The sequence below is a fragment of the Schistocerca cancellata genome, chromosome 1 (genome assembly GCF_023864275.1).
Source record: "Schistocerca cancellata isolate TAMUIC-IGC-003103 chromosome 1, iqSchCanc2.1, whole genome shotgun sequence".
Lineage (NCBI taxonomy): Eukaryota > Metazoa > Arthropoda > Insecta > Orthoptera > Acrididae > Schistocerca > Schistocerca cancellata.
In genome coordinates, this window is record NC_064626.1 from 495,072,203 (window position 1) to 495,087,841 (window position 15,639).

Here is a 15,639-nt window from a genome sequence, read left to right on the forward strand (position 1 = left end):
GAATTTGCGGTGCTGTGATGTTCTAATGCCTCACAGACGATAACGGGAAAATGCTTCAGGAAAACTAGCTTCCTCTGCCTTTAATTCCTATATGAGATTTGATGAAGCGCTGAGTTCACTTCCAGAAATCCTTGGTAATGAATCTTGCAAAACGCACTCTGTATTTTCTAAAACTGCTATAAATCAGTCTTTAATAACTTATACTTATCACAATGACAATCTATTAATTCACAACACAATCGTAAAGTACTTACCGTTTAAATTACTTTTCTGAAAAAATTACCCTTTATTAGATAACATACGTTATACGACTGACAACCATTTCTGACTGTTAGAGAGATCAGTTGGCAACTCCACTATTACGCACTTTTTATTTCAAATTACTCTTTCTCACATATTATACTAACTTTAGGTTCAACTTCAATTCCAGAATAATCATCAGCTCCGTACTTTAAATTATCTTTCGTTTTTCGTCGCAGACGTTACCATGGTTTCCCACCAACACACACCGAAGTAACAATCCGTTTTTTTTCTCGGTTTTAATAAATGTATTACCAGGATCTGTTTCACTGACTACAACATAACGTGATGGACTACCTCTGGGTAACGAACATAAACTATCCAGATAGCGAATAGTGTCTGAAGTGGTGAATGGACAAAAAAAAAAAAAGTCCTGCTTTAAATATCGGATGGGACGTACACTCGATTACTACAGCGGGTTGGAAGCCACCAATGGTGCATCTTTTGTAGCACAAGAAACTGCTTTAATATTGGTTTTTCTAATTCAAGGCGTGATTGCTTTACTTACACGCTTACACACAAATACCGACTTCTTTTCCATTTCTCGGTACTCTGCAAGCTCAGAAACACGCGAAGAGATCTTCGGTATCTTCTTGAATAGAGACTAATGGCGACCGATGGTCGAGTCGAGATAACGAACTGCACTTCGCGCAACAATAAGTAGTTAAATGAAAGGTTATGTATTGGCCTTCTCGGGCTATACGGTTCTTGTGGGACTCCAAAGTTTCTTCCAAAATCCTTTTTGGCCTGTTCTAGTACAGAAACTTACACGAATTTGCTGCCGCTGTGTGGGCAGTACACCGTTTGTAACTGAACAGAGAGAAGAGTGTGTGTGTGTGTGTGTGTGTGTGTGTGTGTGAGTGAGTGAGAGAGAGAGAGAGAGAGAGAGAGACGCCGCGGTTAGCCTCTCGCGGCGCCCCAGAGGGGTGCTAAATATCGGGCGGGCAGCAGCCACCGCGCTGCTGACTTGCCGAAACAGCCGCAAGGGGCGTGGCCAGACAGACACACACACACACACACACACACACACACACACACACACACACGGCACTTTCCTGGAGCTCCCGAAACGACCGCCGCCCCGGCTTCCCCAACCAACTGCGATTACTTTCTGCACGAACAGCAGCTTTCCCTCTCCCTTTGCCAAGGGCTGCAGCCGTCCGCCGTAGCCCAATCCGCAGGTTGAGGACGCACTTCCGCAGCAAACCAAATGAGAGCCGACATTCCTCCCACCAGCTGTAAAAGCCGTGATACGAATTCTGATATCCCCAACAAAGAGGTAAGAATACTTCAGGATAAATCCTGTTTACGAGTTCTCAGGCACCTTCGCACCTGCCCTATGTTTGACAAATAGAATATTTTTTTAGTCGGGACAATTGCATTAATGTCTTACACAGAACTTAATCACTCGATAAGAAACCATACTCACAAAACAGGACCTTAAGTGACTACTGCCAGCCTCAGTAGCAACTGTGCTCTGTCTTTGGAAATTCAAAACTCTTTGCTCTTACGGCAAACAGCGATCAGGAGACACACTCTTCAGAGGATGCCAGCTCCACAAACCCAACGCTCAGAGCCTACCTCGTCAAAGCACCTCGCCATTCAGTGTAAAACTAATACGGGTTTATTCCCCCCTGCCCCCATCCAACACCACCACCTGCCCCCCCCCCCCCCCCGCCCCCTCCACTTCACATCCTGGGCATGTACCTGAATGGGTCCCTTCTATTTTTCTATTTTCCGACAGAGATACTAGTGCGAATACTAACATCCCTTTCAAAGCGGCATAGTTTAATAGTTTCGGCTTTACGAAACAAAGCAAGAATCCGGCATGCTAATTATTCTCCTGTCTTTAGGTTCAGATATTAGATTACGCCTGAATCCGATGGGTACGGCATGTGCGAAATTTCATGGTGAACACATTGTTTGACAAAAGGCTGTGGTTTCCATTCAGTAACAGCTTTACGGTCAGATCGTAAACGTCATATTATTACAGTGCAAGACGGATTACCGCTACTGACATTATGTATTAATTATTCTTTGTAATAATTTTGCTAACACAGTAAAATAAAATAATCGTCCAATCAAAAGTAGTGGATCCGATCAGAAGCGAAGTCTATGGCCATAGAATAGTCACTAGTACGAACACGAAGACTCATATAAATATAAAAAAGATGTAAGAAACGAAGATGTAGCTGTAGTTTTCTTTTCCAATAGCATTAAGACGGCAGTTGTATTTAAGCTGATTACTGACAACTGCTGTTTCGCTAGGAGCGTCGAAAACATTTCGGAAAACTTTGTTAGTGAAGGAGCTCTTCATATGATATCGATGTAATTCGAACTGCCGACGAATACTTTCAAACCTTCTAAATACGTGCTCAAGGTAATAACAGGAAACATACGTATTATACATGATAACAAGTCCTGCCTATTTCAGTCACGCTGTTCGAATGCACTGGCGGATTTCTACGGTGTCTAATAAATAGTTAGGTTCATGATGGTTAGTTCGCTAGATCTCAATTAATTTACGCATTTATCGTTTGAACCCCCTAACGGAATTAATAATTGGGCGATCTGTGTGTACAGACATTTAAGGTTAATCTGTACGTCGCCCATACCTGACTGGGCAAGTGAGTTCAAGGGTGAGAGGAGGGCACTAGCAAACTAACTCTAATGGGACAATGCGTGGAAAAGCACTAAATAATTCAAAGCAACCATCTGGGTAAGGGCAGCATTACTTTTCTTCACGTCTTATTATTGTAAACTGTAGGCGGTCTAAAAATGTCGTGGTGTGAAATTGTCTACTAAGCTCGCAGATCATTATTCGCCTGCATAATTACTGGTCAGTTTATATACTCCAAACAGCATGAAATGTAGTCGGTCGCTCGTATGTTCGTTCAGAGTTTATTTGGGACTCAAATAATGACTACTTCCGTATTGTTGCTTACCTCTAGTGAAAACGGGATTTATCAGTTCTGCCTCCCATGATATATTGACATATTGACGAGAGTATGTGTCAATGCTGCCACGTACCATCTGCTATACAGTGCAGCTGTTCGATGCGTTAGATACTACTTGATTATAACGAGACGCTCTGTTGACGAGTCATCAACCGCTTGAACAAACGAAAAGCAGACATACAGCAGTGTCGCAGAATCCTTCTTTCGTACGTCGTAGTAGAGACTTGAATAGTAGTTACTTCGCTCTTAAAGAAATAGCTGCTGGCCTCACATTTTCAGCTACTTCTCGTACAGGAAAAACTGTCAATGTGTTACGTATGATAAACTATAAACTGGATGTTTCGAGCAGGTCAAGAACGGTTACACTAAAAAAATTGGGGATGGGGCTGGGTACATATAAAGTGCAGAAACATAGTTCCCCTCTCCCTAGGTCTGATGCAATCAGAGGACTAATTTTGCTGTGGTATAATACGTAATGGTGCAGAAACATACGTCTATTGCGCACAGCACCTAAAGTGAGCACTGTTTAAAGACGTATTACCGTACTGAACAGGGAAAAAGAGATTTGCTCAGATAGCAGTAATGATGCTTTTTAAAATTGACCCCGTGCCGCGCACTACGACAGCAGGTAAAGCGATAGCATTTAACGTTTCTGTAACTGTACGCCGAGCCCAACCGCGGGAACTTCCATACTATTAGGGAAACAGCAGCACTGTAGTTTAACGCCGATGCTCATCTGACGCAGTACGATAAGTTAATGGAGCATTATACTTGCGATAACATGGTTATGGCTTTTTCATATCTGACTCTTGGGTCTGGCTCCACCGAGGCACGAAATACGTGACGTGTGTCCGATACATCACTTCTCCAGTACACATTTTCGGTAATAGTCACCCAGCACCGATGAACATGCAGCACATACAGTTTATCGGAAATTATTTTCATAACTGTGTCGACCTCAAATAAAACTGACCGTTACGCAGTTCTTCCATGCTTTGCTTTCTGAGCATAAATACGTATGAACCCCCACTATTTATAATAACTCTCCTGAAAAACAACTCGACACAAAAACCGTATTATTCGATTTGGAAGCATTACATACAGCTGCTTTTGACATTTTGTAAAAGTAATGCGAATTAATGTTTATCTGAGTTTTACACCTTATCAAAGCACACTTCTTCAAAATGCATACAACAGTGCATCATCGTAAACCAAGCAGTCCAGTTCCTATGATATGCGGGTGTTTATCCAAACATGCTTCGCTGACAGAAACAGTCGCTTTCCGTGCTTCATAACGATGCCTACAAATGGTTCAGGTATATTTCGCTTTTGAGGAAGAAAGAAATAGCTTGGATCCTGAACTTGTTCATAAAGTGGATTCATATATATACCGATTCGAAACTTCTCCTGTAATGCATTTGCATTTTGGCTTGTCAGTAAGCAAGTGCGTTTCGTGTAAAAATAATTTGACACAAGACTATTCTGTCGCTTTTCTTGGATTCTATCTACCAAATGTGCATAGTAGCTGTGCTGTTCAACCCTTTTTCGAAAACATAATTTGTTTTCTTCAGTTGCGATTTTTAATGTACGACCTAACACACATACATTTTCAAGACAATTCGTTAGTGACTGAATTGTTTCAACGATTCACATCCTGGAAGATGGAAGAATCTCCGAATGTCTCGTTACAATGATTCACTCTTACCAATATAGCGAGACACGAAAAAAAATTAACAAAAATCATCGGACAATAACTTTTCGTTTCTTGTTCCATGAACAGAAACGACTAAACACCATATAAAGCATAACAAATGAAACTCGGAAGGAAACAGTGCTTTGAGCAGCAGTCCGAGTTTACTTTTCAGTTTGTGGCTCCTGTGATAAAAGTTACCAACTCACGTAGGTCAGTTTACACGTACTTTAATTCTTAAAACGCAAACCCATCTGGCAAAACGTGCCACACCTGTATAGGGTAGTCAAAATAAAACTAACCTGTTAAATGCACACCAAACACCAGTCAACCTTTTTATTTTGTTGGCGGTGTTGTTCCGAAGCATAATAGTAAGTGTACTGCGAGTTAACACACCAGGGCAAGCTGAACCAAACCCAAGTTCAAGAAATGAAAAACTGAGGATCCAAATGTCCGTAAACCCCTTTGTCCTGAAACGACCGGAAAAAATGAAACGTGTGGGTTGGAATAAAAATTTAGTTCAAGCACAACAACAAAATTTTTTTTTTTACGTAAACATGGAGATCCTTCTGATAACAGTCTGACACGACGTACATCAACTCCCACATGCAACGCTAACCGACATGCGATTTTTCGTATTTTCCTGTGGACTAGCATTGGTTTTTGGTACTCGGGATCGGACTGGGAGCGACTGTAAGAAATTTCGTCTTTTCCTCCACTGCTAGCAGTCTCGGTGCAGATTATCGAGTTACATTGCTCTTATAAATGTTTGCGACGTTTCGTAATCGAAACGTCGCAAACATTTTTTGCGTCTGTTTTATTGTCATCCTGTATTATGAAGCATAATGCGCATGATGAGTTCGCGTTTCTCAATACATTGTCTGAAACGTCCACAGCTTCGTCAATATATGTTCTTTTATCGGCAAATGAGAGCTGTAGAACTGGAAGCAGCTATGAAGCTCCGAAGACGATAGTAATTGTCTATATTATTGCTACCTTTTGAGCAGAAATCTGTAGCAAGTAATTATCTTGGGCATTTGAATTTTATGTTAATTTACTGACAATATACAATAAGACAGTGGACAATCCAGGATGGAATGTAACAATATTACGAAAAGGATAGTTTCAACTCACCATATAGCGGAGATGCTGAGTCGCAGATAGGCACAACAAAAAGACTATCACACAATAAGCTTTCGGCCAACAAGGCCTATGTCAAAAATAGACCCCCCCCCCAAACACACACACACACACACACACACACACACACACACATATATATATCAACTCTCGGGCCGAAAGCTTATTTTGTGACAATCATTTTTGTTGTGCCTATGTGCGACTCAGCATCTCCGCTATATGGTGAGTAGCAAGTATTCTTTTCATAATGTTATTTACAACATACGTTTTACTTGGTTTGAGTCGACAGAAACGATGAATATCTGTGAAGTTCCTTTCGTCAGTTATTAGTCGGCTCACTCAGCACCACAATGTAGCTTAACATTCTCCTATACTGTTACGACTATCGTTTTTGGTAATGTTTGCACTACACACCAATTAGAGATTACAGTACGTTTCTGTACGCTACCGCTAAAACATTATTCACGAAAGGATGCAAAATTCGGAGTGAATCCTGTTATTACATTACATACACTTGTAAGCACAGAGGATCCATGGGAGCAGACTAAATTATGTTCCTCTGAAGATTTTCACGAATTCTACCTGCTTGTATTTGGAGACGTTCTCAACTACGTCCTGATCTTGACAAAGCTACTGATAATGCATGAAACGACCAGCTGAAACATATATGGCAACCGAAGCACAAAAATCCTACGAAAGTAAAAACTGACACAAAGGGAAAATCCGGATAAAAATTGAGGAAAGAAATCTATATGTAAGAGCCTGCGCTATTGTTGGTATTTTAGTTATAACAACAGTATTAAGTCAATCCAAGAAGAAACACTAAATAACAAATGCACAGTCACTAATACAAGTGTGTATGTTACATTTGTGCCCATTTTACGAGGAAAGTAAAGCAACAAATGTGGAACTTTCACTTTACTCAGCCCCACACAATCCTTGATGGACGACCGAAGCGGTAGCACATACCATGCATGATAATGCAGCACAATTTGCCGCACTGCGGTTTAGCCTTCTATCGAAGAAGAAACTAGGGTCAAAAATCGAAACGAAGGCCGTCACCAGCCATATTGCACATATCAGAACCTGACCTGCTCGCCCCCCCCCCCCGCCCCCCCCCATCCCCCTGACCGCAACAATCAAACCAGAAACAAGCAAATAGTCGTTTTTTACTCCGCGGAAACTTTCTCATCAGTTAAATGGAACAGAACGCAGAAGTAACAAGAAAATAAAACAAAGCATTTACTCATATTAATGATTACCATCAGTTAACGCTCTGCATGAATGTATATTATTAGTGACAGATCTTGCAGAGAACGCGAAAAAATTCTCGCCCTGCATAAAATCGCGGAGTGGGGTCGATGGCCTCTTTCCACTCACTCGTCGACGAGCCTGGTGCGGCAGTAGAGGACGGCAAAGCGAAAGCTCAAATTTTACTTCTAACGTTCAATTCATTCACGCAGGAGGATCGTACTGACACACCATCGTTTGAAAGTCGCACAGACTCGCATAAGGGGGGGGGGGGGGCATACAAATATGTCGCCAGCTCCGGATGGAACCCCAATTCGTTTTACATAGTATTCTTCGGCATCGGGTTCTCACTTAGCTTACATTTATCGCGAATCTCTCGCGCAGCGCAAAGTCCCAAGCGCGTGGGAAAAAAAAGACAACTGACGGTGACTCCTACGTGTAACAACGGCAAAAGAACGGACGCGCACAACTGTACACCAACAACCTTAAAACCGTTTGCTGAAGAATTCTTCAGCACATTTTACGTTTAAATATAATAAATTTTTTTGAGACAGAGACACAAATTAACACGAATTCAGAAAACATTACTCGCGCGTAATTCTGCTCGCCTCGTTCTCGCACGACATTCTGCAAGTCACAGATTACGGGCAACAGGCAGAGTACACTTTCATAAGTTTCCGAAAATGGTTTTACACAGTGGCCAACAGCAGACCTTTAATGAAGGTCCAAGCATACGGAATATGTTTTGTTCTATGCGGCTAGTGTTCACTGGATACAAAGGTATCATCGAAGGTGCTCCAGGAAAGTGTTTTAGGACAGCTCTTATTCTCTACGTACATAAATAATCTGACGGATAGGGCGGGCAGCAATCTGGAACTGCAAGCTGCCGTGTACGGGAAAGTGTCATTGTTGCGTCACTACAGGACGACCCAGGATGACTTGCAGAATTTCTCTTTAGTGTTATGAATGGCAGCTTGTTATAAATGAAGAAAATTGTAAGTCAATGCAGATGAGTAGCAAAAATAGTTCTGTAATGTATGAATACAGTATTACTGATGTATTGCTTGACATTTTCATGTCGATTAAATACGTAGGAGAAATGTTTCGAAGCGATATGAAATGCAGCGAGGGGGAATTATAGGAAAGTACAGCTCATCTATAATGGAGACTGCGTACAGAACACTTGTGCGACCCATTCTTGAGTGCTGTTCGAGTGTTTAAGATTCTCACCAGATCGGATTAAAAGAAGGCATCGAAGCAATTTAGAGGCGAGCCGCTGGGTTTGTTAATGGTAGGTCTGATTAACACGCGAGTGTTACGGAGATACTTCGTGAACTCAAATAGGAATCCCTGGATGGAAGATGACATTCTTTTCGCGTAACATTAGTGGGAAAATTTAGAGAACCGGCATTTGCGGCTGCCTGCAGAATGATCGTACCGTCGCCAACATAGATTTCGCCTAAATAGAGAAGTTAGGAGTCGTATGAAAGCATGTATAGAGTCGTATGAACGCATGTATAGCGTCATTTTCCCCTCGCTTCATTTGCGAGTGGAACAGGAAAGAGAATGACTAAAGATCGATTTTCACAGGCATGAATTACTTACACGTGCATTCCCTCACCACCACTAGCTTACATGTGGAAACACCCTACCTGCACTCTGAGATCCCAACTTCCGCCTAAGTTACGAAAGTTTAAGGCGTTTAACTTTCTTTCAAGATGTCGCTTCCCTCAGCATCGCCTGCGAGCTCAATCAACTGCTAAAATGTGGATCTGCTCTCATTCTGCTATGGTTTGTTCGACAGCACAGATACAGAATAGTTTACGTTCTTTAGGAGTTAGCGTCATGCCAAATTATTGGACTTGGTCTTCAACTAAGTTAATAACAAACATTGCTCTGTAAAGTGCCAAAATGTTCTTAAACAGTGCGATTTGAAAATCATTCAAACATTCAGCAACTGCTTATACTCACTTATTTATAACTGAGTAACACACCATCGTTTGCCGTGACGAAATTGATTAAGAAGTATTCTAGTGAGACTGTTAACGTGTTGAGATTCCTATTATTGCAGAACAGTCAATATAGTAAATGCATTTTTTATTTCAGTATAATTAAATTTTTTTGCTTCAGTCACTAATTGTAAATATTACAGCGAAATGGAAATTTATTTGTAGCTTTAGAGATTCAAAACTACTCCTGACCTTTCTTAAAATTCGATGTACAGAGAACAGTGTTCATATTGGTGCTATCATCGACTAACGAATGTTCTGCACAGTAGTGCAAAGTTTGGCTACGAAATTACATACCGTAACGGTAAGACACAACCGTTATCTATCAAAAACTTCGATAACTCTGAAACTGAAAACAAAGCTCAACTGTTAAAACAAAAGCCTTAATTTCCGATGTACGCTTATCCTCAGTGTATTGTAGGTAACATAAAAATTCAGAAATAGTGCTCTTCAGAAAGCAATACATTCATTGCATTGATTCCAGTTGCCAAGTATTTCTAAGTTACTTGAAATTTAATGCGAGCTGGCACGGCATCTCGCATGTGTGTGTTAGCCTGAAATATGGTTCAAAGAGATTTCAAAATTGATTTCACTCATTCGAAAATCATTTACGAACGAAACGTCGTCCTCGACAGGTAACTCCCTTATTAGAGTACTAGATGTTCCCAAACGATTCCTACGAGATGTGCATTTCCATATCCAATTTTTGTGAGTCACTATAAGCTATTGAGCTAAACTTGAATGTAAGGGCAGCGATGCGGGGATATATGCGTAAGAAACTCATTCCTGTGGAAACTCGGTTCAACTGTGATCCAAGGTACCTTCCTTGTCATCCACAGTATGATGGCCTGCGGAGTACGTATGTGATCTAGATATTTAGTAAGCTGACACTGCTGATGGTTCTACTTTGTATAATCGAAGATAAATGAAGAAAAGGTAGGATTTCGGTTAGCGACCGCTAGACGACGAGGTCATTATACGCACAGTCAAAGCAAGGAATGGTTGAAAGTTGGCAAAGGAAATCGGCCATGTTCATTTCAAAGGAAACATTCCAGCATTTGCGACTGGTTTAGGGAAACTACGGAGAACCTGAAGCTAATTGGACGGTGGGGGATTTGAACTGTTGTCTCCTGAATACAAGCTCAGTATGCTTCCACTGTGCCACCTTACTCAATGCCCAATGAGAAAATTTCATCGAAGTAAATTAGCTATTAGCGTTCCCCAGCAATGCCAGCACGTCACCGCTCCTCTATCTTTATCCGCAATCATCAGTAAGCGAAATATAGATATCACTTCTTGACTCACTTCCGAAAGGGGATATATGGAGATGACGAATTCACAGTCGGAAAAAAAATCATTTTATGAAAGGAAGCAGCGAGATACGAGTGTGTTTAAAGCCGCGAACAACGAAAGAAGAACTAAATCACAGCACACTCTCGCGTATAATCTTAAGAGATAAAATAGTTACAGATTGACAAACCGACGATTTTTAGTTACCCCAATTAAGGCACTCCGTCTTCAGGCCACAAGTGGCCCATCGGGACCATCCGACCGCCGTGTCATCCCCATCGAGGATGCGGATAGGAGGGGCGTGTGGTCAGCACACCGCACTCCCGGTCGTTAAGATGGTTTTCTTTGACCGGAGCCGCTACTATTCGGTCGAGTAGCTCCTCAGTTGGCATCACGAGGCTGAGTGCACCCCGAAAAATAGCAACAGCACATGGCGGCCCGGATGGTCACCCATCCAAGTACCGACCACGCCCGACAGCGCTTAACTTCGGTGATCTGACGGGAACCGGTGTATCCACTGCGGCAAGGCCGTTGCGTTACCTCAATTAGCCGATTAATATTCTTGCAATCACTGTAGAAATTAAATGCCAATGAAACTAGACTAGTGCCTAAGTTTTTGAACTCGGGGATCTTTTCCTGCGCACCAAGATCCCACTTTTTCTGGAATGCCACGTGACCAGTATCCAGTTGAGAAGAGTTCGCAGACCATTTCGTCATGGTGGCATACTGTACGTTGTAAGGCACTTCGTCTGCTGCGTGCATCTGTCCAAAATTCTGAAGGGCATACGGAGAATAGAAGCAGATGATAGAACTCTGATGCCTATGAAGTCTCGTCTGCTACAGAGTCTTCGTGGTCGCTTATACATCTGCATCTTAGCTTGAAACTTCGTTGGAAGGCAAGGTCAGGGAAAACAACTGAACAGCTTACTCAGGGTCACAGTGAAAAAAAAAAAACGTAAAACACTCATTTAAAATATATTACAAAGCAATCGTTTTCCAGTACTCTGTGAAGGAGACCGTTAGTAAATCACCGGCTTCAGAAGTCTTGGGCATTTACGCCACTCGTACACCATTCTGCAAGAACGTTCTTACCCTGGACCTCTGAGGACCTCGTTAACAGTTGATTCGAGAAAAAAAAAAACCACAATCGTTCAGGGGTAGCAAACCAGTGGGAGAGATGGTGACTGGGAAAGAGGAAGATGTTACATGCAAGTCTCAACACAAGTGTGAGGGTGATTGTATTGTATACGGAAAGGGAAAAGCGATACGGCCTACCTACCATACGCCAATACCTCGGGCCAGCGTGCACCCCTGAGTCCGAATAAAAGGACCGTTGCGATGTACGGGCTCGTGTGACAGTGGGTTTGGACAGTCGCTGCAATTGCATAGCCCTCTGAGAAGCGGCCGTAGTAATTTGTTTTGCGTGGACACAAGAAAAATAAATTGCACAGCCTACGGGGAGAATGTCTTAAGCGACAGAGCTGTGAGGCAAAGCAGGACAAAGTGATACCGTACAGGCAGCCAAGGAGTGCATAGCTGATGTGGTCACCCATGAATCTGTGCGGACATAAGATTTACAGACAAATCAACGACACAGATTTGGAGTCATCAGTTCGTTTCTCCCAAGTTTCCCTAAAACTTTTAGCCAATGGGGGTGATAAAACTGATTTTATAAAATCCGTTACCTTTTCTGTCTTAGCGTTATTTTTTTTTTACTTTTTTGTATGTAATATAAAAGAGTGTACACGATAGGAAAAAAGAACGGCTGTTGTTGCTGACCAACTGCGCCCGGAACTATTTCAATGCCACTTTTCCTGGGAGATGGTTTGGCCATGCATTGCCAAGACTTTGGTCTCCCACTCACACGATTTGACCCCAGTATACTTTTTCATATGGGAATTTATCAAGGCCGAGGTGTATTAAAGGAAAAAATCAATAATATTAAACAGCTGAAAAACCGCAGGTGTGAAACAAATAGCGCCAGCTATATTAGAAAGGTTTTTCCGGCTATACAGAAATGATGGGACTTGTGCTTGCAACTGCAGTGTCACCGCATTGACATGAATTTGTATCAAGAAATGTCTCAATGTAGGAGGACTCATCAACAAAGAGCGATACTGATTTTTCTTCCTCAGACGCTTATTACGCCATTTCAATGTTTACACTATCTTTTTCAAAGTACTCCGCTCCTCCTTGAATGAACTTTTTATGGCGTAGAGACGCCATAAAAAGTGTATTGAAGGAGTAGGCAACACATGAGGCATGTCATTCTTGGTTAGGTCCTTGAGAATCGCCTTATTTTTCTTTAGCACTGATTCAGAGTTCTCAAAACGAACTCCCCGACGCTTTGTGTTTAATGATAAAAATAAAAATAAAATCACAGTATAAAATATCGGGGCTAAAAGGAGGATGCGGTACACAGGTAACGTTGAGTTGAGCCAGAAACTGCGTAACTTGATTTGCGATGTGAGGCTGCGCATTGTCGACGAAATCTCCACCCAGTGCGAGAAAGTTCTGGTCGTTTCTTTGCAATGTGCTTCCTCAATTTAGCCGATACTGACGTGTAGTATGCTGCTTTAATAGTAGTGTGGGGTGAACTGCTTACTGGTAACTGGTTCCTTGACAGTCAAGAAGCATGATGGTCACTTTCCCTGCAGATGGAACAACTTCCATCTTTTTTTGCAGTTGGAAAACCTGGCGATTTCTGCACTGTGCTGGCTAGTTTTCCTTCAGGATCATAATGGCGCAGTCACGGCTCATCAGCGGTGATAATATCTTTCAGAAAAGCATCCCTTCCATCAGCAAGGAGACGCAGCAGCTCACGGCTTGTCTCCATTCGCACAGCCTTTTGTTCGAGATTCCACAGAGGTGGCACTCAACGGGCACAAACACGGGTCATATGAAGATGATTACACATAAGCACACCATATGAAATTCTCAACAATTCATTGAGGTTACGTTGTATTATCCGCCAATCGTCACGGAAAATCAAATCAGCTGTTTTGCTGTTGACTACAGTCACAGCAAAAGCGGAAAAATCAGGCACATCTTGCTTAACACAGACAAGTCTTTTTTTTATTTAATTTAATTTTTTAAGGTCCTTGAGCCACCTAAATACTGGTGCACATTGTAGTACATCATCAGCGTACGCTTACAGCAGCTTTTCGTAAATTTCAGTGGGTGTATGGTTTAAACGAACACAGAATTTTATTGCGCCATACTGCTCCTCTCGCATCACCTCCACTGTTGATATGCGAAATGCAAAGAGCATCTACAAAATAGAGCAGTGCAACCTACTTCTCAATACTAGATGCTGCCGCCTATGGACTTTATATATAAGAACCTTCTTTTTCAAAAAAAGTCATGGTACAGATAGGAAACTACCACGGAAGCTACAGGAAAAAAAGTCAGTCACAGTCTTTGACGACCGGCCCTCGTGTGTTCATCTCGTTTATAGTCCACAATAAAGTGTTGAAGCGGAGAGCGATACGTTGGCTGCAAAAACACCCTGAGTCACAGAATGGAAGGAAAATGTCTCACATTGAATTAATTATTTTTGAAGTTCACTGGCCTTTTTTTTTAATGAAATACGCTCTCCCTGCTTTTGATTCTGGGTGCCTGTATACAGGTTACTTCTCTCGAACAAGAACTAGGGCGATCACCATGATCCGCATCAATCATAAACAACAACGTTACATATCCCCCGGCCGGCTGCTGTGGCCGAGCGGATCTAGGCGCTTCAGTCCGGAACCACGCTGCTGCTACGCTCGCAGGTTCGAATCCTGCCTCGGGCATGGATGTGTGTGATGTCCTTAGGTTAGTTAGGTTTAAGTAGTTCTAAGTTCTAGGGGACTGATAACCTCAGATGTTAAGTCCCATAGTGCTCAGAGCCATCTGAACCATTTTTTTACATGAAATCATAAACAGAGATCTTGCAAAATATAGCTCGCTTTGTTAGTCAATGAAATCCAGAGCGCCGTAGAAAAAGGTGCCCAGGTTGATAACGCGTTCCTTGACTTCCGGAAGGCATGCGATACACTCTCGCACTGCCGTTCAGTGAACAAAACACGAGCTTATCGAGTATGGGACCATATTTACGAGTGGATCCAGGGCTTTGGTTCAAATGGCTCTGAGCACTATGGGACTTAACATCTATGGTCATCAGTCCCCTAGAACTTAGAACTACTTAAACCTAACTAACCTAAGGACATCATCACACAACACCCAGCCATCACGAGGCAGAGAAAATCCCTGACCCCGTCGGGAATCGAACCCGGGAAGATCCAGGGCTTTCTAAGTACCAGAATTCAGTACTTTGAATGGGATGGAAAAGATGTAAAAGCTTTTTCGGAGAACCCCAAAGAGGTGTTATAGGGGAAAAAAATTGAAAATTTGTGGTATGTTCCTATGGACCAAATTGCTGAGGTCAGGAGTCCCTATGCTTACACACTACTTAATCTAACTTGAAGTAACTTACGCTAAGAACAACACACACATCCACGCTCGAGGGAGGAATCGCACCTACGACGGGGGGAGCCGCGTGAACCGTGGCAAGGCGCCAAGACCACGCGGCTACCCCGCGCGGCTGGTCCCCGGCCGGGAATCGAACCCCGGTCTCCCGCGTGACAGGCGGGGATACTAACCTCTGTACTACCGAGGGCGTTATAGGGTCGTTACTGTTTGCAATATATATAAATGAATTAGTGGATAACGCCGGAAGCTCTGCGAGGCTTTTTGCAGGCGATGCCGTTGTCTATAGGAAGGTTGCAGTACCAAAAACCAGCCAAGTTCAGAATGGCCCGGAGAAGATCGATGGTGGGTACGGTGACTGACAGTTGACCCTGAACATTAATTAGTGTAACATATTGCGCTTAAATAGGCGAAGAGATCTATAACTGAACGATTACGCCATTGATGAAAAATCACTGGAAACGGTGACAACTGCAAAATACCTGGAGTAACCATCCGGAGCGACGTAATTTAAGGAAACGTAATTTATCCA

At 42.5% G+C, this 15,639-nt stretch overlaps 1 protein-coding gene and 1 pseudogene across 1 annotated transcript in view; both read right to left on the reverse strand.

The window, feature by feature from the left end:
* The window catches only part of LOC126178037 (obg-like ATPase 1), a 295,876-nt gene that overhangs the window by 175,158 nt on the left and 105,079 nt on the right, over positions 1 to 15,639 (reverse strand). The gene's annotated exons all lie outside the window — the stretch shown is intronic.
* On the reverse strand, positions 11,056 to 11,173 carry LOC126102099 (5S ribosomal RNA; annotated as a pseudogene).